Source organism: Linepithema humile, chromosome 3 (assembly GCF_040581485.1).
Source record: "Linepithema humile isolate Giens D197 chromosome 3, Lhum_UNIL_v1.0, whole genome shotgun sequence".
In the NCBI taxonomy this organism is placed as follows: domain Eukaryota; kingdom Metazoa; phylum Arthropoda; class Insecta; order Hymenoptera; family Formicidae; genus Linepithema; species Linepithema humile.
The window spans coordinates 8,094,924-8,121,493 of record NC_090130.1 but is presented as its reverse complement, the minus strand read 5'-3'; the positions used below and the strand labels follow the sequence as shown (position 1 = coordinate 8,121,493).

General features: G+C 38.8%; 2 protein-coding genes across 3 annotated transcripts in view; one reads left to right on the top strand and one right to left on the bottom strand.

Moving 5' to 3' along the window:
- The window catches only part of Fas2 (fasciclin 2), a 97,932-nt gene extending 96,293 nt beyond the window's left edge, over nt 1-1,639 (bottom strand). The window contains exons 1-2 of the mRNA XM_067351663.1: nt 1,502-1,639; nt 1,255-1,399 (exon numbers count right to left, since the gene is read on the bottom strand). The gene's annotated coding sequence lies outside the window, so the exon portion shown is untranslated. The remainder of the gene's footprint in view (nt 1-1,254; nt 1,400-1,501) is intronic.
- A 1,188-nt stretch (nt 1,640-2,827) lies between these two features.
- Nucleotides 2,828-26,570, top strand: part of LOC105676454 (far upstream element-binding protein 2-like) — a 293,337-nt gene continuing 269,594 nt past the window's right edge. The window contains exons 1-2 of one of the 2 annotated variants that reach the window (XM_067351673.1): nt 2,828-4,584; nt 10,068-10,159. The gene's annotated coding sequence lies outside the window, so the exon portion shown is untranslated. The remainder of the gene's footprint in view (nt 4,585-10,067; nt 10,160-26,570) is intronic. The other variant, XM_067351674.1, reaches the window with a different exon arrangement.

Sequence of the window (26,570 nt, the reverse complement as noted above, 5' to 3'; positions counted from 1 at the left end):
TCGTGGAAATAAAACTGTCAATTCCTGAATTAGAAACTCAAATGATAAGAAAATCTATAGGATAAAATGATAAATTTCAGCAATCTGATTCGTAGAATCATATCCTGTTTTTTTTTATGAATCCTATTTTTTATTCAAATATAGATATATATTTTTCTTCCTTTATAAGAAATTCTTAAATACCTCAAATTTTCAAAGAAAATATATGTTTTTCAGTTTGAACTGTATGTCAAATAAATTATGTAAGATATTATTAAACGTTAAATATATTTTCAATATTAGAGAAGTGCTATATATTATTATTAATTTTATATGAGATTATATATAACTATCAAAATTATGTCGTATATACATTAAACTTTAAATAATTAAACTTGCTTTCGATAGGAAGTGTTTATATATCTACATTTTGTACAAAATTATATATAGTGTATATGTATCATTACTAATATATGTATAATAAAGTTTGTCGTGTAAAAAAGAAAAAGTTCAGATGGAGAAAAAAAAGTAAGAATACGGACGAACGCGGAGAATGAAATGAATAGTGGCAATGAATCATTTTCAGTATCAATCTTCAGGGAGGCAACTGGAAAGAAAGTGGATAAAATAATACCTTTCATAGGGACGAAGGAGGACAGTTGCCTGGAGTTTTATCCCACGAAAAATTCGGATTCTGTCGGAATGCGAGGAGATACGTTTACATCTTCGCATTACGAAAGCGCCTCATTTGACGCGTACGTCTCGTTGTAACTTTATCTACCTATTTTTCTCGAGACATGAAAAGACAACTCTGCTATTCTCTCTAATGAGCAAGCAATTTGTATTAACGACGATTAATCGTTCTAGAATGAATGCAAACAACTCTTGTATTCGCTGATGTAATTTCGCATTGATCAATCTCGTTTGCACCGCTTACGCTTATTAACCCGTAATTAGTCGCGCGACATGTACAATACCACTCTTTGGAATTCAATTAATTGATGAGTCAAAATTTTTAATTAATTAAACGCTCTTGCCTATTTTCAAATTAATCGTCGGTTCATTTAATATATATATAGAGAAAATACACATATCTGCAAGCATAATTATTAGAAAATCAATAGAAAGTTGTATGAAGTATAAAATGGGAGTAACTTTCTTAATTATGCTTATTATGCTTGAAATATTGGTAAACTTAATTGAGCATCACCATCATTGTTGAAATACTATAAATAAACAAATAATAAATATAATATAATATTGAAATTTACTCACCAGCTGCCGTTTCGTCATTACAATCTGCTCGTCGATACTGCTCATCATTGAATGCGACACTCGGTATTTGCTGCGTGCAAATTCACTTTGTACGAGAAAAACGGAACGTAAAACGATTCTTGTGGTATCAAATATCCTCGTCCGCCTGTGAACAGATTGACATTATAAATGTTGCGGTATATAATATGTTTAAAAGATTTAAAAGATGGAACAACTTTATACAAATGCTTAAAGATTCAATAAATACCTGATATTACTAGGATGGACGCGATTGATGTTAGAAAATGGTGACCGAAAAGTGATAATGCGTACATTTCAATGATAATCCGTTGCTAGATTCAATAATATTGGTATTTACATACATAGAAATTTATAGGTAGTTTATGTACTTCATGTAAGAACGATCGTAAGATACTAACTACTAACACGGAGTCTCGCAGAACGACGAGTAAAAATTCCGAGAAACACTTTATTTTGTTTTTACTGAAAAAAAACATTAAGAGTAGGAATAGAGAGAGAGAGAGAGAGAGAGAGCGTCGCCAGTAAAATAACGTTGCGAAGTAAACAAAACAACGCGCCCGTGTCGGTCACCGTGAACGCGCGCGACAAATATTTCTAAGAAAAGCACGCTACGAAGTCCTTCGGCGAAAAGTTCGACACATATACAACAGCTATATGTTATTGCGAAGATTGTGTCGCGAAAACAAAGGAAAGAATTGATTATATGATACGTATTATCGATACTTTTCACTCTCGTAACGTTCCATTTTAATTTTCGTGCACGGATGATGCAACATAGAGAAACGTTCCGATCTGCTCTGAAGTACACATCTCATGTTGATCGTATCGCGTTATTTGATTGGCTATAAAGGCACAAGATGCATTCTAAATATGTATATAGTAATCAAATAGTATATGATAATAGACAAAAGGGTTATACCATCTTAAGATAGTTTATGCATAGATATCAGACGCAAGCGAGTATCATAAAATCGTTTGGAGCGAGTTTTATACGCAATAAATGTCGAATCCGTATATTATTGTCACTTGTGTTTAGAATATCGGAAGTGCTGAATCGACAAGTGACCGTCACTAAAAGTAAATCGGTTTGTATGATTACAAATATAATTTTATGTGTAATTTCATACATATACATCACTTAAATAATAAAGCTAATTGCGTCACGTTGGATATCATATTTGCTGAATCTTCAAACATCGACACGTAGTTGTCTTATTTTTCGAAATTTTTAAATGTTTTTTAAATGTTTCGTCTATCACGATGCTTATCTAACGACGGCGGAGGTATCGGACGCAAGTGAGCAGCGTCTTACATTTTGTGCAGTTCTTTTCGTTCGAAGTGAATTTTACACGCAATAAATGTCGAATCCGCATTTCACTAGTGTCGGGAATATTGGAAATGTCGAATCAAGTGACGAGCAAACATCATGAAAGTAAACCAATACGTACTGCAATCTAACGTAATCTCCAACCTTATAAAGTTGATCGCGTTGGATATTAGTTCGATGCGAAGTTATCCCGTCTTTCAAATTTCTAAAATTTCGTTCATCGTGAGTATAGTAGGACATCTATCGTGTTTAGTTCTAATGACAATGGCGGAATTATCGGATGCGAACGAGCGTCGTTCTGCATTCGTTCGCGTTTTTTCTCGTCCGAAGTGAATTTCATACGCAAACAAATATCAGAAGTATTGAATCTAGCGATGAGCCTTTGTTGTGGAGTGTTAATTAACGCGTACGGTTGTGATTATTAGTCTTTCGACATCCTTAATACGCCTATTCCATCTTGTCGAATATTGCAAATCATCAAGCTTCGGTACGAAGTTGTCTCATCTTTCAAATTTCTTAAACATTTTATCGTGAGTATAGTAGGACATCTATCGTGTTTAGTTCTAATGACAATGGCGGAATTATCGGATGCGAACGAGCGTCGTTCTGCATTCGTTCGCGTTTTTTCTCGTCCGAAGTGAATTTCATACGCAAACAAATATCAGAAGTATTGAATCTAGCGATGAGCCTTCGTCGTGGAGTGTTAATTAACGCGTACGGTTGTGATTATTAGTCTTTCGACATCCTTAATACGCCTATTCCATCTTGTCGAATATTGCAAATCATCAAGCTTCGGTACGAAGTTGTCTCATCTTTCAAATTTCTTAAACATTTTATCGCGAGTATAGTAGGACATCTATCGTGTTTAGTTCTAATGACAATGGCGGAATTATCGGATGCGAACGAGCGTCGTTCTGCATTCGTTCGCGTTTTTTCTCGTCCGAAGTGAATTTCATACGCAAACAAATATCAGAAGTATTGAATCTAGCGATGAGCCTTTGTTGTGGAGTGTTAATTAACGCGTACGGTTGTGATTATTAGTCTTTCGACATCCTTAATACGCCTATTCCATCTTGTCGAATATTGCAAATCATCAAGCTTCGGTACGAAGTTGTCTCATCTTTCAAATTTCTTAAACATTTTATCGTGAGTATAGTAGGACATCTATCGTGTTTAGTTCTAATGACAATGGCGGAATTATCGGATGCGAACGAGCGTCGTTCTGCATTCGTCCGCGTTTTTTTCTCGTCCGAAGTGAATTTCATACGCAAACAAATATCAGAAGTATTGAATCTAGCGATGAGTCTTCGTCGTGGAATGTTAATTAACGTATACGGTTGTGATTAGTAGCTGTTCACGGGATTCGTGAAACAAATTCGTTGCATCGCGTCGAATATTGCAAATCGTCAAGCATCGGTGCGAAGTTGTCTCTCTTCTCTGAACTTTTTCCGCTTTTCGGAATTGTCTCGTCGAGCTTATAGATGGCTGTCATGTAGGTGTAATCAGTACGTATGATTGAAACCTAACCCTAATTTCTAAAATTTTCGTAAAGTCAATGACATCGTGTTATTTGCTATATATTTGAGTATCGATGCAAAGTTGTCCTGTATTCGTATCATTCGTATGAATCCCGTCGGAATGTCGTACCAAGTTACAAGCAATCATCGTGTTTCGCGTTATTTATTTGTTCGAAAGTGCATTGCTTGCGATAACCAAATCAAGGCATGTAATGATAATTAACTCTTCGGATGATTTTCGCGTTCGGTAATTTGATTCGTGGTATTGCTTTATTATTGTGGAGATTGTTTCGCAATCGCTGTGTTTTGCGTTGAAAGTATGTCACGTTAAACTCGGGAGTGCCGCATGTGAATTGATCGGTCGTATCGTACAGTGATAATTAGTGCTACGTAAATGTGTGCGTGTGTGTGTGTGAAGCGATGACGCTGATTAACAACGAAATTGCAACGGCAAGACATGAATTGGTGAGTAAATTTGAGTAGAAATTGCTTTCATAAGTATACAATTTGTGCTAATCTCTGATTATAAAATCGCGTTTTGCCTTGGTAATTGACGGTAATTTCTTTGAATGGTAATTTATCTTATTCGCTTTCATTCTTGTCTCACTTTCGGCCTCGGGGTGCTGCCAGCAAGATTTTATCACTCTCGTGTCACGAGCGGCAATTGCATAATCAAGAATTAACGCAAATTGCTTCATAATTGAAGAAATAATAACGTTCTTTTTTTAAATATTTAATTTTAAAGCGTTAAGATTTCATGTAAAAATAATGTTGGGGTGTAAAGTACTATTATAAAGTACATTCCGCAAGAATAATTGCATTAAAAAAAACCATGAATAACGGCGGGTTAAGCTACCAACAGGTGCGTGCTCTGCAGCCAGAGCCTGCTATCGTACCGACTCTAATTCGGCCGATCATTGATAGGACGGGAGGGATTATGGTTCGAGACAAGAGCACAGTGTGCGAGAGAGGGAAAGGTCGTGCCGAGCTAGAAAATGAATGATGAACCCGATCCTCTTCGTCCGCATTCCCTTTCCTCTCGCTTTCGCTATTCCCGCTTGTATCCCCCTTCTCTTTCTCGTTCGTTCATCGAGCACTTTACGTTGTGTGTGTACGTACGCGCGACTGCGGTGCATTTGTATTGGAGCAGGTTCGCCGGCGCCTGAAAGGCAGGCAGCCAGGCGGGCGCCGTCGCTCGAAAGGGTTTCACCTCGTTCCACCGACGAGGACGACGTCTGTCGTCGCCGCTCATCCGCGAGCAGAAGCGGGACAGATAAAATGAACGGGGTGGCGGCGGAGAGGGAGGGGTAGATAAACGGTGTGCGGAGAAACGAGAGCGAGGGAGGAGGTGGATCTGGTGCAGCACCGGGGAGGAGGTTGTGCCGTGGGTGCACGCCTCGAAAAGACCGTATCGTGGCAAGGCAACAGCCTGGAAGACGACACCCCTCGTCCTCGGCACGGCCACGTCCTCGTTCTCGGCACGACCTGGATGGACGGCCAGCCTCCGCTCGAATGCTCCGGAAGAAAGGAAACGAAACGCGGCGTCCCGCCGCTGTTTTTTGATGCCGTACGCACGGACCGCGAACCGGGATATGAAAAGCGCCCGGAGGCTGGGCAAAGTACGCGAAACTCGTTAACGCAGCGGAGGTAAATACACGAGACGAGAGCGCGGCTGGAAATAAAGAGGCGGACGCGCGTTTCAAAAGGGGTTCGTTTGATGTTGGCGTGTTTACCGCGAAATAAGCGTAATTACTATTCAATCGTCGAGCAAAGATTAGTACCTGATCTATCGCTATTCCATGACTGTTGATAAAGAGTCATTAATCAGTGATTGCAGTTGACTAAAACTACAAGTTTCACATTAACATAATTCAATATTATTTGTCGATAAAAATATTTTCTATTATCGAAACGTCAACGTCTTCGCTTTGAGAAATATCTATACTTGGCTAGTTGATGAAATCGCGCTTATTGATTGAACGGGCAATTTGTAATCAATTTGTAATCAAATATCCAATATTTCTCCCTCTGCAACTCCCTCCTGCAACGTAGAAACGCACACATACGTCGTTGCTAACGACGTCATTTTCTGCCGCTATAAGCTAGAAAATAAATTGCATCAGAGGCTATGATAACGTTTCATTGGTTCGTCGAATCGTTTCGACGATCGAACTTTGCAGTGCAATTTTTCAAAAGCCTCGCTTATGGTACACTCAAATAATATCTCGAACAAATCGTTCGATTTATTATCGGCACCGGAGCTCGCGAATGTATCAGTTGCGAGCGATACATGCACCTCCTTTACTTAATTCCATTGGACACTCTTTGAGGATTATTTATGCCAATGCACGCATACACATGAAGCTCCTGTCGTAGTTAGAATTCCAAAGCAGTTTGTTCCGATTCCGTTAGATAAGTAAAGGCTGAGTGCAATCTCCCGCAAGTTCCCAGGAGGAAACGAGAGGCAAGAAGAAATCGAGTCCGACTTTCTGAGGAAAGGCCAAAGCGCGACAGGCACCTCGCGGTAACGCAGTTACATTTATTTGGTCCCCCGAGCAGGAAGGTGATATTTTTCCAAGGGGGAAACTTTCAAACGCCGACGGTGACTGCTCCTTGCCTGTAAAAGGACGGCATTGTGTCCACGCCTGTCTCTCTTTCCTTTTCTTTCTTAGCTATCTCGTTTCTTATCTTTTTCTCCCCCCTTTTTTCTCTCTCTCGTTTCTGTCGAGAGTATAAACACTTCGCGACGGCCGGAAGGCAGAAGTTTGGTCTGAACGGTGCCATGGGAGGGAGTTAGGCAGAAAGAGAGAGACGGAGGGAGAGAGAGAGAGAGAGAGAAGGGCGGATTTATTCCTCGGCCGCTTCGCGTGCGTCGATAACACGAAGGAGACGTATGAGGGCCCGTAAACCCCGGACGTTCGCTCGTAACTTACTGATTGACTAACCGCGCGCGCCGATCTCAAGTCGGGTTACGTAGCCGGGGTTGCCGTGAGAACCGAGAAAACGGACTCGCGAATTCGTCTGGCTGCTGCAAAATTTCTTCCACAACACGAAAAGGTGTTCACTTATTATTTAACCCGTTGGTCTCTCGCAGTCGCGGCACGACCGCGACATCGCCGCTCCGTTCCCGAAATACTCGTGAATTAAAACTGTCGCCTTACGCGAAGTTTTACATAACGCATAAACGAAAAATTACGCTGTCGGTCGAATTATGGTAATTTTACAGATGAAAAGAAAATGTTCGGAAAATTCCGACGGAATAAGCCGGCGGTACGGCGGTTAGCAGAAAACGACGCGAATAATTTAGTCCGCGCTGCTGCTGCTGTTGCAGCTTCCTAAAAATGGGTTCGTCCGTTTGTTTCGCTTTATATAACCGCCCACGTTTTCTCCAGAAGGCGCGCATAAACACTCTATATCGAATTTTGTGCGGCACTTTGTGGACTGACATCGGGAATAGAAAGCGAAACAAGTGAGATACATAGCAGGTTTTTACGTTAGACAATTTTTTTCTTTTTGAATATTCCAAAGTAACTATTTGCATATTGAAACTTATGTTTGACTATAAAACGAGGGAAACACGTGTGCAACGGATGTTTTAAAATTTGAAGCACTTGAAGTCAATATTTTGGGAATAATATTTGTTATAATTTGTTAGATTCTATCTCTTTTAATATTTGATCCTAGGTGTTTTGGTAATTAAATCATTAAACTTTAACAACTTTTAACAACAGTTTTTTTAAGAAATGGTCGACACTAAATTGATAAACAAATTTTGCACTTTAATCAACTTGTACAAATGAAATACAATAGCGTTCGATTCTTCGTATTTTATCGAATATATTTGCAATTACGCGTAACAAAATAATAGTTTGGTGCGGTTCGAATAATGCTACCGGATACTTTCGATGCTGATAACAAAAAAAACCGAAATACATTGCATGTATATGTTATTCAATGCAACTGGCTGTTTATCACAAATTTAATACGCTCACGATACCGGACTGGAGTCTGCGATCTGAATTTAGTAAATATTATCGTTAGGAAGTAATATGCTTTCGTTCGAGGCACGTCAAGGGCCCGATGCTGATGTATGGTTCTGAGAAGCGTGCAGAGTGCAACTGATAATTAACGGTTCATTCGGACACGTATAACCGCCATTCGAATTGACGTTGACGAATTGCTCGCACTTTCGTGACGCCGCGGAATATTCAACGAATAACGAATTAATTTTGTGTACAATTGAGGAAAAAGCACCCGCTGATTTGGCATCTATTCATTCCGATGAGGATTACGTATTTAAAACATGATGTTAATTATCACTGTAGTGCATAATGCATCTTCATTTTGGAGTCTGTAATTTTAGCTCGCTTATCGCGAATACTCGAGAGAAACAGAGAGAGAGAAAGAGAGAGAGAATCGACGATAAGTGGCAATAAATCCTCGGTTAAGAGCAAACAATTTCATAATGCGAATACTCTATCCTTCTCTGTTATTTGCATTCTGCGGCTCGCGAGAATCGTAAATCAATGTTCCGATGAACACGTATTTAGAATTGACTAATTACAATATTGTATTATCAATATGTACTATATTATCATCATATAATACGATAATTTATAGTTATAACATTCCTTTATAAAACGTAAAGATAAGAAAAATTATAGTCTATTTACATTACAGTCATGTATAATTTTATTAATATTTTTAATGTATTTGACATCTGAACTTTTTTCGTTTTATTTAAATCAAAATTCTGCTTGATGTGCTTTCCGATTGTCATTGTCGTAGTTATTATTTAATTCTGATTACTTTATTGAATTTCTCGTGTCGTTCTTATCGGTTTCTCCCATTTCGATTCTTAACTATCGAAGATGTTCGGGCCACAGTGATGCCGCGGCTGATAGGCCGGACATATGCACCGAAGTCCGGCAGATGGAATCGACGCGGAACGTTACACATTCGTGGCACAGGCGCATTGTGTCGATCCTAATCCGATTACACGGCCCATTGAAGTCAGAAGTGCGATCTTTTAAAAGGGGCTAACGTAATGCGCTTGTTAAACGCCGCGCAGAGAGACGACTGCACGGAGAGAGAAAGGATCGATATTTTCCGCGACGCGCTCTCCGGCGCTGGCGGCGGAGAAGGATACACGTTGCCAACACGATCCTCCCCGCCCTCGCTGTCGGCCAGATAATCTGGCGGGAAGCTCGTTACCCTCGTTGCCGCTCGTATCGCGGAATTACTGGAGACCTCGAATTTGTACCGCGAGCGCGTCTCTCCCTTGGATACTACTAAAGCCGCTATCTTTACTCTCTGCGGCCGGACAAGCCGTACAAAAGCATCTCGAGCGTATCCTTGCTGCGCTTATCGATAGCCATACCACATGAAAAACTCGCGTAAATCCCCGACGAAGGCTCGCCGCGTATTTGAGTTTTCCCCGATACCGTAAAATGCGCGGCTTTCAATATACCATGAAAGCCGCTCACACACAATTTCTGATCATCCCGGGGCATGGTTTCGATTTTATAGCTGTCAGAGACTTTTGCACGAATATTTTTGTACCTTTTATTTACATAACACGTATTTACACATGTTACATGTTAAAATACTAAAAATTTAATACTCGAGAAAACATTGCAAATGTCAATATTTGTGAGCATTTAATAGAAATTAATAAAATCTTGATTTATACATGTGATAAAACATAATAAACTAACTATTTCATTAAATAATATCTTGATATAAATTACTAGATAGAAATAACTTTTTTGTTTCGCGTTTTTTATTTTATATGCATGGAAAATTCTCCTTATACGTTTTTTTAAAATAATTTTGTATAAATTTATTATTAAAACATTATAGGTGATCGCAATGTTATTCCGAATTTTCTTCAAGTGTATTTCAAGCGCACTGAAATATTCAATTCTCTTGAAATATTATTTTTTCAGATTATTTAATGACGGATATACAGTTTGCGCATGCAGAGACAACGAAATCTGCCTCGAAATTGTCACGTTTTTGCGGATCGAGGTTCGATGAGGTAGGTGAATAAAATATTGCCCAGACATCGTAAAAATATAGTAAAGATAAGGAGTTATATTTTGCATTGGGTTATCTTCTAAATTTGCTGTCATAATTGGATCTCTTCGTCTACGTTATTCGCGAACATGTTTTCTCGTTTGTAACATGAGACGCCGCGGGCGTCGCAAACACGGACTTTTTCGTTCTTCGTTAGTTACGTTGCAAAACCAACATGCAATCCTTCACGTTCTACATATCCAATTTACTGCTTTGATACTTAAAATTTTTCCTTTTTACGACTATTAAAGCTTTTCTTTAACGGATAATCTTAGCATTAAATAATTTCTGAGCGAATTTAATTGCGATATCAAATTTTCTATTTCTGTTTACATTTGACAGCCGTGTACTTGAGTTTACAAAATTTTGTCTGCTTAGAATGTTCAAATATCAAATAATTCATAATTACTCTACAAATTAATTTTATAATTTATGTGAATAAATTAATTATTAATATATTCACATGAAATATATTTATTAATTTTTATAAGGAAGAAATGTTTTTTGAAAGCGATATCAAATTCTTTATAATAATGAACAATGCATATTGTTCATTATTACGAAGGCTAATGATAGAAAAAACTGCAACGTAGATTCTTTCGTTCGTTCCTTTTACTTAAATTAAAGTCCATTTAATCGAACTTGATAAAAGTGCAACGGCGCACGCGGCTGCGCTCAATTTTAATACACAAATGGAGCCAATATACTCTAAAAGGAATAATTGCATTAGACCAACTCGATACGGATGCTCATAATTCAAGAACCCATTGCCCATCTATTTAGGACGTTCACGAACGACGCAGCGACCCTTTATTTAAGTGTACATCGCCCCTGGCTCTCTCACCGTGTTCCTCCATCCGCGACCGATCGAGAACCGTCGAATAAATGATCGACGAAAACGGGAGAGAAAATTTATATCTCATTTACTCGATATATACCTTCCCTTAAGTACAAAGCGCGTCTTTCATCGGCCTTTTACTTACGAACGTTCCGTACGAGTACGCATACTAATAAACGTGTAAGTGGCACTTGCGCAATAAAATTTAATGCTGAAAATGCACGATCCAAATTTACATGTGACAAAGGAAATATTGTAGTTAAAAAATGATGAGAGCAATTATCCATGTTCTTTTTAACGAAGGTAAATAGTTTTCTTTATTTATCTTCAAAGTATATATCTATTGATATATTTAACGTATTTTGAAAATAATTTTTATTGCGCATCTATGGAATTTAATTTTATATTTGTTCTGTATATATATTTTTTCAATATTAAAAAATTCTTGTTACTAAATTTATTAATAAAAAAATTAAAGATTTTATATGATAATAAAAGAATAATGAATTTTTTGTATTTTGAACTTACAATTAGATTCAGAATATGTCGTTGTTCCTATGAGAAATATAATTTCGCAGTTAATATTTCATATTTGCTTTATAAACATTTTCCTTTTAGTTTTGTGGTAGTGTTTCCGGATCCAATAGGAAAGGACAAAATGCGGAACAACAGAGAAAATCTCAATTCCCGACGGAAATTTCTGAAGTGCACTTTGCCACACAATATCGCGCACGAAGTGCAATGAAATTTGCCACTACAAAGTTTAACAATTGTAGCTTATACTTTGAGCATGATGAGAGTGGAAATAACAAAAAGCGCAAAATTTACGCTGAAGTATTTTAACGAAGTTTCCATTGCATCCCGACGGGCAGGTTGCTTTCGCCAATGATACATTGTATGCATACCGAAGTATTAACTGAGTTAAATTTTATTTGCTAAATAAAATACTCTCAGTTTACAGTTGCATAAAGAATGTTAAAAAAAAAATTCTACTCTAAGATAACGAAAACTGAAAAAACGAAAGATTTTATATGATAATAAATGTATCTGTTTGGATCGCGCATTTTCATCGTTAAGTACAAGACTTATTGATATTTTTTTACATTATCTTAATACTGTGTGTTCTTTTTTTCAATTATAAATGAAAATAAGATTATGGCCATAATTATTCGATAAATACAGGCTAAGAGGATTAAATTAATCACATTTAAAAGTGATCGCAGATTTGTTTCTCGTTAAAACTCTCGTCTCCCTTGTCAGTCGTAATTCGAGTGACAGTAACGTTTTATCCTTTTACGAAGCGTGAAAACCCTCGGCGATCTCTTTTATGAGAAACACGGGCTGGCTGGCTAGCTGGCTGGAATCCCGTTTCGGGCCGAGTACGAGTGATGCAAAAACCGTATTTTCCGCGACGATCTCTCGCAAGAGTCCAGCTCCGGGTATCCTGGCAACCGGCGACCCGGCCGGCTGGACCACCTCCAAGGACGACGATCTGGGTTAACGTCACGGATTCGTGCCGACGCCACCGACGCCACCGTCGCCCCGCGTCGTCTTGAGACCCGCCTGACGAATTGGCTTTGAAGCTTACACCGCTGCCAGCAAATCGATAGCCCGCTTCTCGGCGATGTGTGGCACCGTAAAGGGATATATCCCGAAGGAGATAAAGCTCCGTGAAATAAAGCGAATAAAAGCGCCGCGAGCGTTGCAAGCAAATTTTTCGGGGTCGGGTCGATGTATGCCGGCGACGCATGGTTGCCGGCGATCGTGGGCGGGTGAGCAAAATGCTATTGTGCGGTCTGCAACCCTTTCGCTACCCCGCGGGACGACGTGGCGCGCGGAAGGTAACAAATGCGATGCATCGTCTTACAAAGCCGAGGAAATGTATACAGGGGACTTGCGGTCGCGTTTGCATATTTTCCGGCAAGAACTCTTGAAAGGCTTTCAGTGGGAAGGCGACATTCAAGCCGAGCCACGAAATTAATCTTCGATCGCTGTAGCGACGTAAAATGTGTGACGTCGGCGCGAATATTTTATATATTTTTTAGAAGTTGAAATTTATGGAAAATTCTGTTGCAAATCCTCCGTCGCGGGTTGAAGATAGAAACGGCTTTTAAATCATTACGGGGGAATATCGAATTCTCGCGCGAAGCTGCAAAGTAGCTGTACTTAACTACACGTTAGAGCGTAGACGGAGGAGGGTACGAAAACCACTGACCTTTCGCTACGACTCGCACGTAACGACTATATTTTTAGCCGCTCCTGGCATGCCGCACCACGTATTTCGCATTAAAGCGAACTTTGCACTTTAATAAACCATTACGTCGTCACGCGCGGAAATGTTTTCATTGTCGTTTTTTTTTTTGCCGCCCCTCGCGATTGATCTGAAAATAAACATCCCATCCGCGCCCGGTCCGCGTATTAGTCGGAATGCGGCGCGAGCGCGGATATTACATGATTCCAGATTGATATCTTCCGACCCAGATATGTACGTCAAGCGAACGCATTCATGCCGACGGGATCGCCGCAAATGTAGCGTAAGCGGAAACATCGGTGCCATAAGGTCGGGCGCATTACCAGTGCTCGCGATCATGCACCGGGCTGTATGCGCTCAAGCCGACGTGCGCCGCCGACGACCACCCGGTATATTTATTATATTTGTTCAAGGCCGATGCGTTTAATACCGTTGTCTGCGTAATAATTCGCATAATACGCGGCAATATGCTACAGTATTGTTTGGCGCTTGAGAGCAGGGCGGGCGAAGCGTTGGGGGGGGGGGGGATAAAAGCCTCGTGCGTGGATCACGAAGTGGAATTATGGTGCGTTCAACCCGCGAAAGGGTAAATTCGACAGATGGAACGGAGATATCGATTAGGGGGGCTCTTTGTATTTACGTCTGTTATCAGAACTGCGACATTTTCTTCCTCATTCTGCGAAACGTTCGCGAAAACACCCGCAACTTTCGCGATAATATCGCGTATAATAGGTAACATTCTATGAAATTCTAACGAAAAAGGAAAAATGGTTTGAATAACCGATTGAAAAGTTGGCGGATACGTGTCATTGAATCGCGATCAGTCGCTTAAGTGAAAAAATTTACGCGGTATGTCGCGTAGCTTTGCGAGTAATTGGAAACACTCGATCGCTCTTTAACGCTTCGAGCGGGTCAAGTGATCGTTGAATAATGGAATAACGACCATTGATAGATGTCCTTCTCCTCCGCGCGCACGTAGCACTCACGCGCGTTATCAGTGTTCATTTACTATCGAAAACGATGCACGTTATCGCAGGTATGTGCGCCGCGTTACAACAGTTACAGATCTCGATGAGTGTTTTCCAAAGCTCCTTCATCGCGTGCCCTGGCCTGCATGCATCGCATTGTCTCGGAAGAGACAATGAAACTCCGCGTGATACACCAGTTCGAAATCGGCGTACGTGAAATTTTAAATGGAAAGGCGAAAGGAAGATAGGAAGGGAATAATTATGATTTCATAGCGACATTGTGTGATTTTTCTTACAATAATGTGACTGAAAATACCGGTTTATTGTTCAATAATTGAATATTAAATCTATTTTACATTTAATTGTCAATTATGGTATTGCTAAAACATTCCTGGAATTAATTTATGAAATTTTTTTCAAGAATATTTCGTATTTTTAAATCGTACAAAACGCTTGGCACAAATATTTTTGTGCTCGATGTATAGTACGCGTATATTTATCATATAATACTGATGCATTTATCTTATCTCACTGAAATGTGTGAAGAATACCAGAGCACACATTTGTCTTGTAGAAACCCGCGTGAGACAATATTCTTGGGCAGTCTGAATATGACATAGAATAAAAGGATATCACGGCAACTTTCGAAATATACGATATGAAATGATCAAAACACATCAAACAAAACGCTCGATGAAAGAAGACAAAATATGCCGTACCTCCTTGTCATGAAAAACATCATATAACATATTTGATTCCCAATTTCGAAAACTTTAAAGGCATACAAATGTAAAATTATGAAAATACGCGAATGTTTTATGTTAATGCATATCAACATAATATTTTATTAAAATATCTCAATGTTGGTATTAAAACTATTTTAAAACGAATCAGTATTAATAATAGAGACTGCGGTATTATTACATATATTGAATATTATATAGAAAATTGCATTTTGCATACGTAGTATGCTTAAAAACTTACGTATAGACAGGACATATTGCGTCGCATATATTTTTTTTAACGTCGACAAAGCTGCGCGAGGATGGTTTATGACATGGAAAATGAATACTCGTATTTATTTTCTATATCAAAATGCACGGAACTCGATCTCTAATCTCTCACCTTTCTCTTATTTTTTACATTTAAATGTCAGTACTTTTTTAGCAACACCAGTAACTTTAGTACTTTTCGAGAAACAGAATTAAGGACTGAAATTTTTAGTTAGAAATTCTCAAAATGGAATGTTAATTTTGTAGAGGTCAATATCTCGTATTTCGCCTATATTGAATCTGCAAGCGATTGATATACGCATACAGCATACGTATAATTGTATATACACTATTGTTGGAGTGTTTGTGCATACCTATAGATAGACAGATCTATCCGCAGTTTAATATAGCATATTTTGTCACCGCAGTTTAATATACATATTTTTGTTACTGAATAAAAATCTCGTTTACCTCGACATAGTTTTTGATCTCATGTATAATGATTTTTTAATTTATCCGCAGTAAATTTTTTTAGCAATTAAAGTTGAGGCGTCAGTAATTTCCGAATGATTAAATATTACATTGGATGTAATTAAATAACAAAGTCAATTTTTAGAGTTAAGTAAAGTTTATTAAAATTCTAATTCGACATTTAATTGGCAATTGACATTGTTCCGTACTGAATAAGAAATAAACAAATAAATAAACAACTACTTTTAAAGATTAATCTTTAAAAGTAGTTGTCACTTAATCAAATTATAGAATTTTTACAGTTAACGTTGCTCCAATATTTTTTTTAGATACTTTTAATTATAAAAATATTTTTTATTTAAGCGAAAATGGAGGAAACACTTTATTATTTTATTATCTTATCTAATGGTGTACATTACAATCCATCATTGTTTAAATAACCATAACAAATCATCGGAGACCAGTTCTCGTTTGGACCAATTCCAAAACGTTGTAACACACGAACTACACATGTCATATGACGCATCCATGTCCACATATCTCACCAATTTGTTGCGGACGAAAAACACAAGCGTACTAGTCATCGCGTTCATATTTCACATATTCTTCTTTCCGCTGTTTTCCGATACATGCGCTTCATGTCTATCACGAGCGCAGTTGACGGATTGGTGCACCGCATGACGGTATTCCGGAATGCACTACTCTCTCGGAACTTTACGGTAGTCGAGTGCTCGGATTTTTACACTAACGAGACCAGCACAGAGAACGTATAACTCTGTGCTTCTATCGTACAAATCTCTTTATGTTTCTTTTCATGTAATAACTAAATGTTCAGTGTGTTTTACTACGATTTTTATCGAAATTATAGTTTTTTCAGACTGCAAGGAAACTTTTTATACTGATTATATTATCAATTTAATTTTTGTGTAGAATGTTATAAAATATAATGTAGACCAATGTTGAAATTTTCAACAAATTCTAAATCAAGGGAGACAAAATTAGTAGATGTAAATATCTTTGCGACGCGAGTAAATTCGTTAGCTGTGCAGGGCAAGCAAGAAAATTAGAATATTTACATTTCTGACAACCGCTCGAGTTTCTTCGTCATTTCTTGGGTTATCCAAGCCGGCCGAAATCGCGATTCACAATTGCGGTCGGCCGTCTCCGTCTGTTTTTCCCATTCTAATTTACAGCCTGTCAAAGCTACGTGCCGGGCCATCACTCAAGCACTCATCTCGCGGAAAATATGCATAATTCATGGGGACCCGGCGTGTGCCGCGTACAATATTCCGTGGAGCTCAACGGACGAGTGCTACCCGAGCCACGGCTCGCGATCGACCACTTGAAAACTCGCCGCTACTCGAATTTGTATGCTCGATGTGAAGCGCCGTGAGCCCCGACGGATGGGGTGCATCGAGGCGCGCACCCGCCGGGTTCATTTGAAATATCTAAATGGATTAATTTTATCGATCGAATCGCGGCGTTCGACCGGGACGCGAGACGAGACAACATTAACTCTCCCGCTGGGAACGAAGAGGAGCGCCGTCAGCTCGGCGAATTTCCGATGTAAAATGCACCGGCGGTGAAATATCGCAGGCGGGAGATTGTAACGATACACCATAAAGAGAGAAAGTTAAAGAATCTTCTTTAAGATCTTCTGTTGTTTAATTTAAAAATTTGTTGTATTTTTTTAGAAATGTATTATCAAATTTGGTAATTTTTTTGTCAAGAAATGGAAATACTAGAGTTTGCAAGTTTGTAAATTATACCCAACAAAGGATTGGTTCCCAAAATGCTAAGGCTGGTCAGATAATGGTCTTGAGCATTGTTATCTTTGCGCTCCCTCGAATATCGCAAACCTCCCGCCGTTATCCTCGAGGATCATAGCAATCTCTCTCGTATACATGCGACGATGCACGCACAAAAGCCGCGCATTGTTGTGCAGCTTCCTTCTGTATTTCCGCAAGTTTTTATCACACGATCTCGTCATCTCGGCATTCATTTTTGCGAGTCATGAGAAGCAGGACGGTCGCGACGTCGACGAATAAAAAGGATAAGCGGCCGGAGAGGACAACAACGATCGCGACGCCGTCGTGCCGACGGCGGCCCCCCGGTTATTGCGCTAAAGGTCGACGAATTTCCCCGGCAGCCGGGCGTCGCGTCGACCGTCCGCTCGTGCGGAATCCGTGGGGAAATGCGCCGGGAGAAACTGCATGCACACACGCACGCACCACCGGTTCGATACGACGCGAACGGCCGTGTTTCGCGGCGTGGCGCGCGTTCCGCGTGGTAACACGTGTCAGCTCGGCGAACCCTGCGCTGTCACCCGCATCTTCCCGGCAACAGCGTGTCGCTAATACGGTCTCTTCATCGTCGACACGCTATCGACAAGTCCACCTACTCCCACGTGTGCTATCGACTTTAATGCGCACGAACGATCGCGTCATCGCGCGTAAAGTAGCGTCTTCGGCGAATTATGTGAAATTATATTATGGCGGGTGATGTCCTTCTTCGCACAATTGCGATGTGGAAGATCGTGCAAGGCAAAGGATAATTTTCGAACTATAAATATGTTTTTTAATTTTCAAGGCTTTGGCGTTCACACATTTTTCGCTTTGACTATTTTAGTCTATTTCTGCTTTTGATAACTATGAATAGGTTTTTTTTATGACAGAGGAATTTTCATGGGGCATTTTTTTACTTTTCGATATGACATGTGTTATATTGAAACAAACATTTTTTTCACATTGTTCAGCGCATGCTGATACTGACACGCTGATATTAACACGCGTAGTCTGAATTTCCATTTTACAGAATACCGATAATTTTAATAGCAGTACATATATAACATATCGATTAGTATTACAATTACTTAGCTGGATATATTGATCCTGCCTGCGTTTAACTAGGACAAATCAATATACCAATATATAATAAACCACTTAATTTTAACTAATTTTGTAATTAGGTCTTAGTTCCAATTTTAGCATATATCGCCTTAATATCGCTGTATAAGTCTTCGCTTTGACACTCCAGATACCAAGTTACGAAGTTGCATTATATTAAGTTTCACGCGCGCTTGCTGATGTTACAGTTTTAGGCTTGTTCGCTCGAGAGTAAGGCTAGGTAGGTCTTTATCGCTTCCGGGCGATTGTGAGCAGCTATAAAAGATGATCTTCCGTGTCCTCGGTGTGCCTCCTTCGCGTCGTTCGTAAATTCTGTCCCATAGAATTAACGCCAGCTCTTCTCTCATGCACTCGGTCCTCAGTTACTTCCCTGTTTACCACCTGTCTGTCGCTGTTATCAAGCTTGCCTAGCCGTAGGCGTTGAATTCATTGGGAGCGATACAGAAAGCCAAGGTCTTACACTTGACGGAGCAAGACCCATGGTTAATGATTGGAAAAACCTTTATACAACGTGATTGTGCTCCGATGTGCTAAAAAAAATTAGCTTCAAAATTACACCTATCAATTTTATATCATTTTTTTTTTTAGTTATTAATCATGTAAAATATTAGATGTTTTCTATTTAATATTTTTTCTCTATTCGAAAAACATTTGCAGAAAAGTATCAAAAATATGTGAGGGAAGGTATTATTTACGCTAAGAATAATATATTAAATGCAGAGCTTAGTAATTGCCAAAGTGAGAATTGCGAACATTGTTCCCCGATCAAGTTTAGTGCATCAATTCTCGTGGATAAGCGAATTTTCGTCGAACAAAATCCTATTGTATTCTAAATTTTATCAGGTCGACCCTTCTATTTTTTCCGCTTTTATCAAAATCACTCGGGAATAAACGTCTGCAGGGAAACGAGGGTAATGTTTGCATAGGCGACGTCTTTTCTTGCACAGATTTGAGGGAGTCCTGTTTTGAATAATGGAAGATATGGGATGAATAAAATTTTAGATCGTCGTCAGTCTTAGGTTGAAAATCTTCTCAGCTTTAGTTTAAGTAAGCCTTTTAAAACATCCATGAAACATTATGCGTTGTATTTACGTAAATAAAAATTTAATTTTTGATTTTTTTTCAATCTATATTCTTTTCTACCAAATTTTGTTAAATTTCAATTTTATACGACAGAAAGTACTAAAATTGCGTACAAAAAATACGCTACCGTAGCTATACATTATAAACACGTTATTTATTTTTCTTTTTATTCCAATTATATAACATTCGGTCCCTATATCGATTATTAGAGAATGCAGATTTAATGACGACAGGTTTTTCGCCCTCGTTAAAAAGAGCTTAATAATAATCCAACATTGATCAGTCGGGAAGATTCGGCTCTCGACAGCCGCAAAGGTGGAATAAAATTCATCGACTACCATGATCCTGAGAGTACATCAAAGCCGACAGAGCAAGGGGAGGGTATTCGCGTGGGGGACGTTTGGGGGGTGAAACGGAGACTAAATGTAGCGTATAATTTAGACGGCAGCTGCGCCGCGCGACAAATATAATTCGACGCATCAATCTGCGGCTTCGGGGTCGAACTTCGTCTATGAGAGGCGCGAAGTGTTATGCCGTAGCACTATACAGCGCACCAAGCTGCCATGTTTTATCCCGTGCCTGGAGGCACTCATGTGAAATGATACACTCAAAATGATAGGGATCTAACCGTGAAAAAAGCATCGTATGGAAATGTGGGGGAAACAATTTTTATATATGCTATAATTGAAATAGCTCGTGCTAACTGGATTTTCCCACATGCTCATCATTATGTTATATTAATAGATGTATTTAAAGAGAACTATCAATAAATAGATGAATAATTATTGTGTAATAATTCACAAAAGTATGTAATGTAATAAATGCGAATGGAGTCAAGAGAAATTGAATTAAAGATAAATATGTGTTATTTGAGCAATTCACAATTACACAAACGGGAATTGTATTGTTATAAATTAGTTAAGCTCCGTTATTGAAGAGAAGATTTGCATCCATTACAGCTCACACGTGGTGGATATGACGGGAAATCCTTTATGTTATATTGCTGTGTCACAATGAAAACTGAAAAGTGTTTTTGAGGATGATATATAGCTCGTTATATACTATTATAAACCGTGCAAATTTATAAAACCGGGAAAAATAATATGAGATCCGGAATGAAATTTTTAATAATCGTGGATTTAAGTGCCAGCTAACTTTAGTATTTCCCCACGTTTCTTCTTTACTAGGCATGTAATTTACTGAAGACGCTTTATATTCTTGAAAAATGAAAGAAAGAAGAGAAAAGCATCATTAGGATGGAGATGCAGAGGGAAAATAAAGGGATAATGGCGACCGAGTATTAATATCGATGCACTGTGACTTACGCGGCGGCAGTTTGCGCGAGTAATGATAAAAGAATGAGGAATCGCTTCTTCCCTGCGTCAGTGCGTCTGGCGATTCATAAATGTAAAAGGGTCGCATCGAAGAGAAACGATTAATCATAGCGGCGCGCAATTTATTGTCAAGCATATTTATCATTTGTGAAATACGTTGATTATTTGAAAATGCGCTTGCATGATGAATATGCACAGTGATTCCTGTGCGGTAAAAATATTGCGCGGACGAATAGAGACGGATATTAATATAGATATTTCGAATTTAGACATGCCACGAGCAATTTCCAAATAGAGTTTATTGTCTGCAGGCAAACTTCTGTGACGTCAATATCAACTACGTTTCTCTATATTTGAAATATCTCTACAGTATCGATAGCTATGTTAACCGAACAAATAACAAGAGAAATTCTCAAACAGACAGATCAAAGTTAAATTTGGCATTGTAGTAAAATCATAGTTTTTTGTTTTATAAATATCATCCAGTTGAATGACAGATGTCAGACACAAATAACTTTGAGAAGCCATTCAATATTCGAGTTGAGCATTTTCATAAAATTTGAAAGATCCGCTTGTCATGTCGTCGGTGTATTTATAACTTTATAAATTTGTTCGCTATTAAATGTTGAATAAGTGCTGGTTGTCGATGCATATTGAAAAAAGGAATTTAAATTCCGTACTCGAAAGTCGTCGATATCTACGAGAAGCGGAACAGAGCACAGAATCATTGATTACGGCGGGAATATAACGGAAAAGGACTAGTGAAAGCGGATATATTTATTCTGAAGAGTTTATTAACTCGAACGCGCGGCTCGAAGTTTACAGGAATGCACTCGACAGCTTCGAGATCTTACGAGACGCGGGATTATTCGTCTGTTCTTCATCGTAAGCTTTCAAGTGGCACGCGGAGGATTTTGAGAGTGAATTGATAGCCTCAAGATGATCGCTCAGGATCTCTTGTATTAGTATATTGTCAAGTTACGATATAATAGGCGACTGCTAGCCGGCTGACAAGAAATATGATAGCGTGAAACTAGGTTTGCAAAAATAGATAAGAACAAACGAAGGTGTGTGTTACGTAAGCGCGTGAGAAATTGAGAAAACTGGGAGACGTTATATAGGGTGTTCTTAGAGAAAACTTCAAAAGCAGGTCAAAACTGTTGCCATTTTCGTTTTAACTTTTTAACGTGGAACTTTTATTAACCTTTTAACTGTTATCGACGCTTTTGGACGATCGACAAAAGCGCTCATCGTGCACTATCGGCGCCTTTAGGCGCTTGACAAAAGCACTCACCGTGTACTATTGGTGCCTCCAGGTATCTGTAAGATGTTGAATAAAAACAGGTTATTTTATTTGCAATAAAACAATCGAATAATCCGTCAGTTTTTTTAATGCAAAAATGCAATCTGGGTTTTAACACACGAAAAGTTATACAGAAGCGAGTATTGTTTTAGCTCATCCGTATACAACATGTAGTTTGCTTTTGAGTGTTTCAAAGTCAAAGTTAAATAAATTAAAACCATTGTTGTTTCAACAAAACTTTTATTCATGAAAAATATATTTTTTATTCTTTTTATGCTATTTGAATTTAAATAACATTAGTCCAATACATAAAGCTTGAAATTTACAATACAAAATATATAAAGATGGATTGAAAAAAAAAACAGTGATGCTTTTGTTGCGAGGCTTATTCGTTCATTGACCCAATATTTCTCGTCGCGTTGAAAGGAGGGTTCGGAGTGTGTACAGAGTGTGGCAACGCCTTCAATATCGAGAACGTGATCGGTTTCGCCTTTCCAAGTCTAAACATCCCACAAAAAGCACTTACGTGGCGCTCGGCGCCGCCAGTTGTAACAAAACAAATGACACCATTGACCGTGTCTGAACTAACTGTTTAACGGCGTTTTGATAAACTTTCCAGTAGGTCCGAAAATTCCGAGTCACCTTCGCCACCCGATATTTTCTCGTCTCGGTGGGGCGATAAATTCCGGCTTGCACATAATAAAAGTAACGTCATATAACGCCGCGGTAACGAGCGGAACGCGTAAAAATGGATCTGTGATGCAACGAACGTCAGGATGTTTTTGTTTTTGCAACGACCATAAAAATGCATTTGTGGTATAACACAGCAATATATATATCTCACTGTTAGCACGTAGCTAAGACAAAGTTTCATTAGCAAATAAAATATATAACTCTTAGGAAAAAATATTAAAAAATAAAAAGTAGCAAGACATTTCATTAATATTTTACATTAACTTCAAAATAGAAATAATCGAGCAAATAATATTTTTTGGTACAATTATCGCATGTAAGATAATCTGAAGATAATTTAAGTTATCCTAACATTATGTTGTCGGAAGTTCAACATTTTCTCGGGTCTAGTCCGTTCTTTTTTTTTGCGAAACTCCCGCGAGACCGGGGACTGACGAAAGTCCGTCGCATCGAGTAGTAAGTACGAAATTAAGGGCCGTCCCGAGACATTCGGTAAAAGGGGAATACACACGCCGTACGGTGTCTCCTGGGGCGCATCTCCTTGGAAAGGTTCCTGGTCCACGTAGAGAATGCGCTAACACTAGCTGCCAAGTGCACCCCTCGCATACCTAGCCGCGGATCCGCTCATGTATATTCCATTCCAGCTGCACGCACCCCATAAAGGGAAAACAACGATCTCCATCTAGTGTATGACTTTCCGTTCCGCAATAAGCAGCACGTCCTTTATCACTCAGCCGTACATATGCGGTCCTTATGTCTGGGCGTGTGTGACGAAAATTTCAATATTTGACTGAGAGACGTAAGAGTCGTCAGAAAAGTCGAAATAAAGCGATGTGGATTACTACAAGATATGGAGGAAAAAATACAGTGGAATCTTTGGTATTTTTATCATCAAACTTCATATATTTCCATTTTTCTCGCGAATATTTTACACCAGATGGCACGGTGTTACGCGTGAAATAAGCTTATGGCATTTTCGTTTTGCAGAACATGAATAAGCACGTGCAGTTGTACTTTCTCACTTGTTCGTTGTGATATTAAAATTCAACGAATGAAGAAAAAAGTGAAGATTTCTTATATTTCTGCATTAATATTTCAAGATAGAAATTTACATTTTTTATTCCATTTAGAATCGCTGATTTTTAAATAAAAATGTTATTTAAGATTATTCTGATTCGCTTCTTACTTTTTAATATTTGTAATAAAAATTTGTATTAAAAATTCTAATTGAGTGAAACCTATTTATTTGATTAAATGTTTATAAAATTACGTTGTTTTCATTGTTACATTGTTACATTGTTTTCATTAATTCTTGAAAGCTACATAGTTCCATTGTTTTTTTCTACTCCAGAATCAGCGTTAGATGTATTTCCGTGGGTGTGATCTCGCTCCTTTTTACTAGCGCGCATTCGCATTTTCTTATAAGCGAGACCTTATAACGAGAAACGTAATATTTCACCAGCCCGACGTTAAGTCGTGGAAGCAGTCGCAATAAAGAGATCCAGGCTGGTATGGAAAAGAGAAACGCCGAAAATGCGAGTAGGAATCCGGGATTCTCTTCGTCTCAAACATCGTAGACAGGTCGTCGCTATGCTCCGTAAAAGCTTGTTTTGGTACAATATGGATTATATAAGTATATCGTTACAATTTGTGTTTATTCTTCACGGATCGCAATACCGAGGAAAACAAAATCTCAATCCAAAACAATATACTATTTTTATTCGAACTATGGGTTGATCAAATATAAATTTAGAATATTTATTCTAAACATTGCATATGAATAAATTAGTTCATTAATAAATAACTATTGCAGCACTAAATAAATTCAGATAATCCTTGAATTCTTACTAAGAAAATATTGATTTTAAATTGCGTATAAAATATGTGTTTCTCTATCTTGAAAAAGATTAATTCAGAGCTATAATAAATCTTCATTTTCCTTCTTCTATTTGCCTCTACATTGAGTTTAACCGATTCATTTTCTTATCTTGAAATTGAAAGCAAAAAGAAGGGAAGCAGATAACCTTGGTTAAACCAAGGTTACACTTAACTGCTGTTGGCAAAATCGTTCGTAAGATTTATAAATCGGTAGACGTCGTCGTAACTGCAATCGCGTCGCGACGCGATCGATCCTTTCAATACGAGAGTGTCGCTCCCGAAGGGTCGCGCCTGGGGAACAGTCGTCGTATTTAATGAACACTCGAGTACTCGCGTAAAATCACGTCGCTGTTTTTCGTCCGCGAACTTCTGCGATATCTCCGCGCCGCCGATTTCGATGCTTCTGGCGTTAATAAAGTTCCGACCAATTAGCCGCGCGCTCATTAAGGAGGACTGCCATCGGTGAGCGAGAAGCGCGCGAGGGGTCAGGCTTGCTTTGTGCTTTGAGAAGGAGGTAGAAGGAGAATGAGAAGATACGAGAAAGAGACAAGGAGGGAGAAAGGAAGAGAGGGAAGGCGGACTTCGTAACACCGCAATAAGTAGCTTAATTTTCTTAATTAAGACCGGTCTACCGTCTGGACTATCGCGCAGTCTTAAGCCGCTCACTGTAGCTCGTCTGCTCTGCGACTGACCGCGAATCGAAAATGCGCTTTCCGCGCCTTTGCTGCGTGTTCTACTACTATAGATATTATCGAATATAACATTGCAATATAACATCAGTCAATTTAGATTTCGATATTGTAGCCGAGAGCGATTTCTAAGCGCGACATCGACAATCTTGTGTCGAATATAGTTAGCTATTGTTATCTCGTTTCTAGATTGTAGCACTATCCATGATACAGAGATAGAGAAGGGTAATTCAGTCAACACGGTTTCGACTGGCTGATAGTATATTGGTTGATAGCGTCGAGTAACCGACTTAGTTAACTGACTTCATGTTTATTCATGACAATGGAAACCCGAGGATTGTTCTAAGATGTATTTTCTGATGTTTATAATTCTCGAAACTTGGATTCGCTCGAAATTATACTGCTTTCAGAATCCTTGGGTTTTGAACGGCGATTATTGTACGAACGGCGCGCATATTTATGCATCGGTCAGACTTGACGCTACACATTTCGGAGTTGGAAGCAGAGAAATTATAGTGAAAAATGTCTCTTCACGAAAAAACACACAATATTCTTTCCCATTCGTTTTATTTTCTATCTTATTGCCGATCTAATAACAGAAATCTAATAACGATTTCTAGAAATAACAGGTTAGATTAAATAATTGGTTAGGAAAGATAGATAATTGCTCGGAACACCGGTCTATTCTTAATTAAAAGCGACTTTCTAATCTAACTGATTGCTTCGCAGATCCGATCCTGCTACCGTGGCATTCGCCGTCGATTATTTCGTTTCCGGTTGCTGTACGCCCTTTTTTATGAATGATTATATACCCGCGCAGCATGCACGAGATGCACCTACTGCGAGAGAGCAAGGGAGCGAGGGAGAAAGAGCAATGCAGACGGCTTGGCGATTATTACAGGGTTAATGAGAAAGCGGTAATTGGTTGTGGCGAGCCGCCCACGCCGACCAGCTACCGCCGATCGTT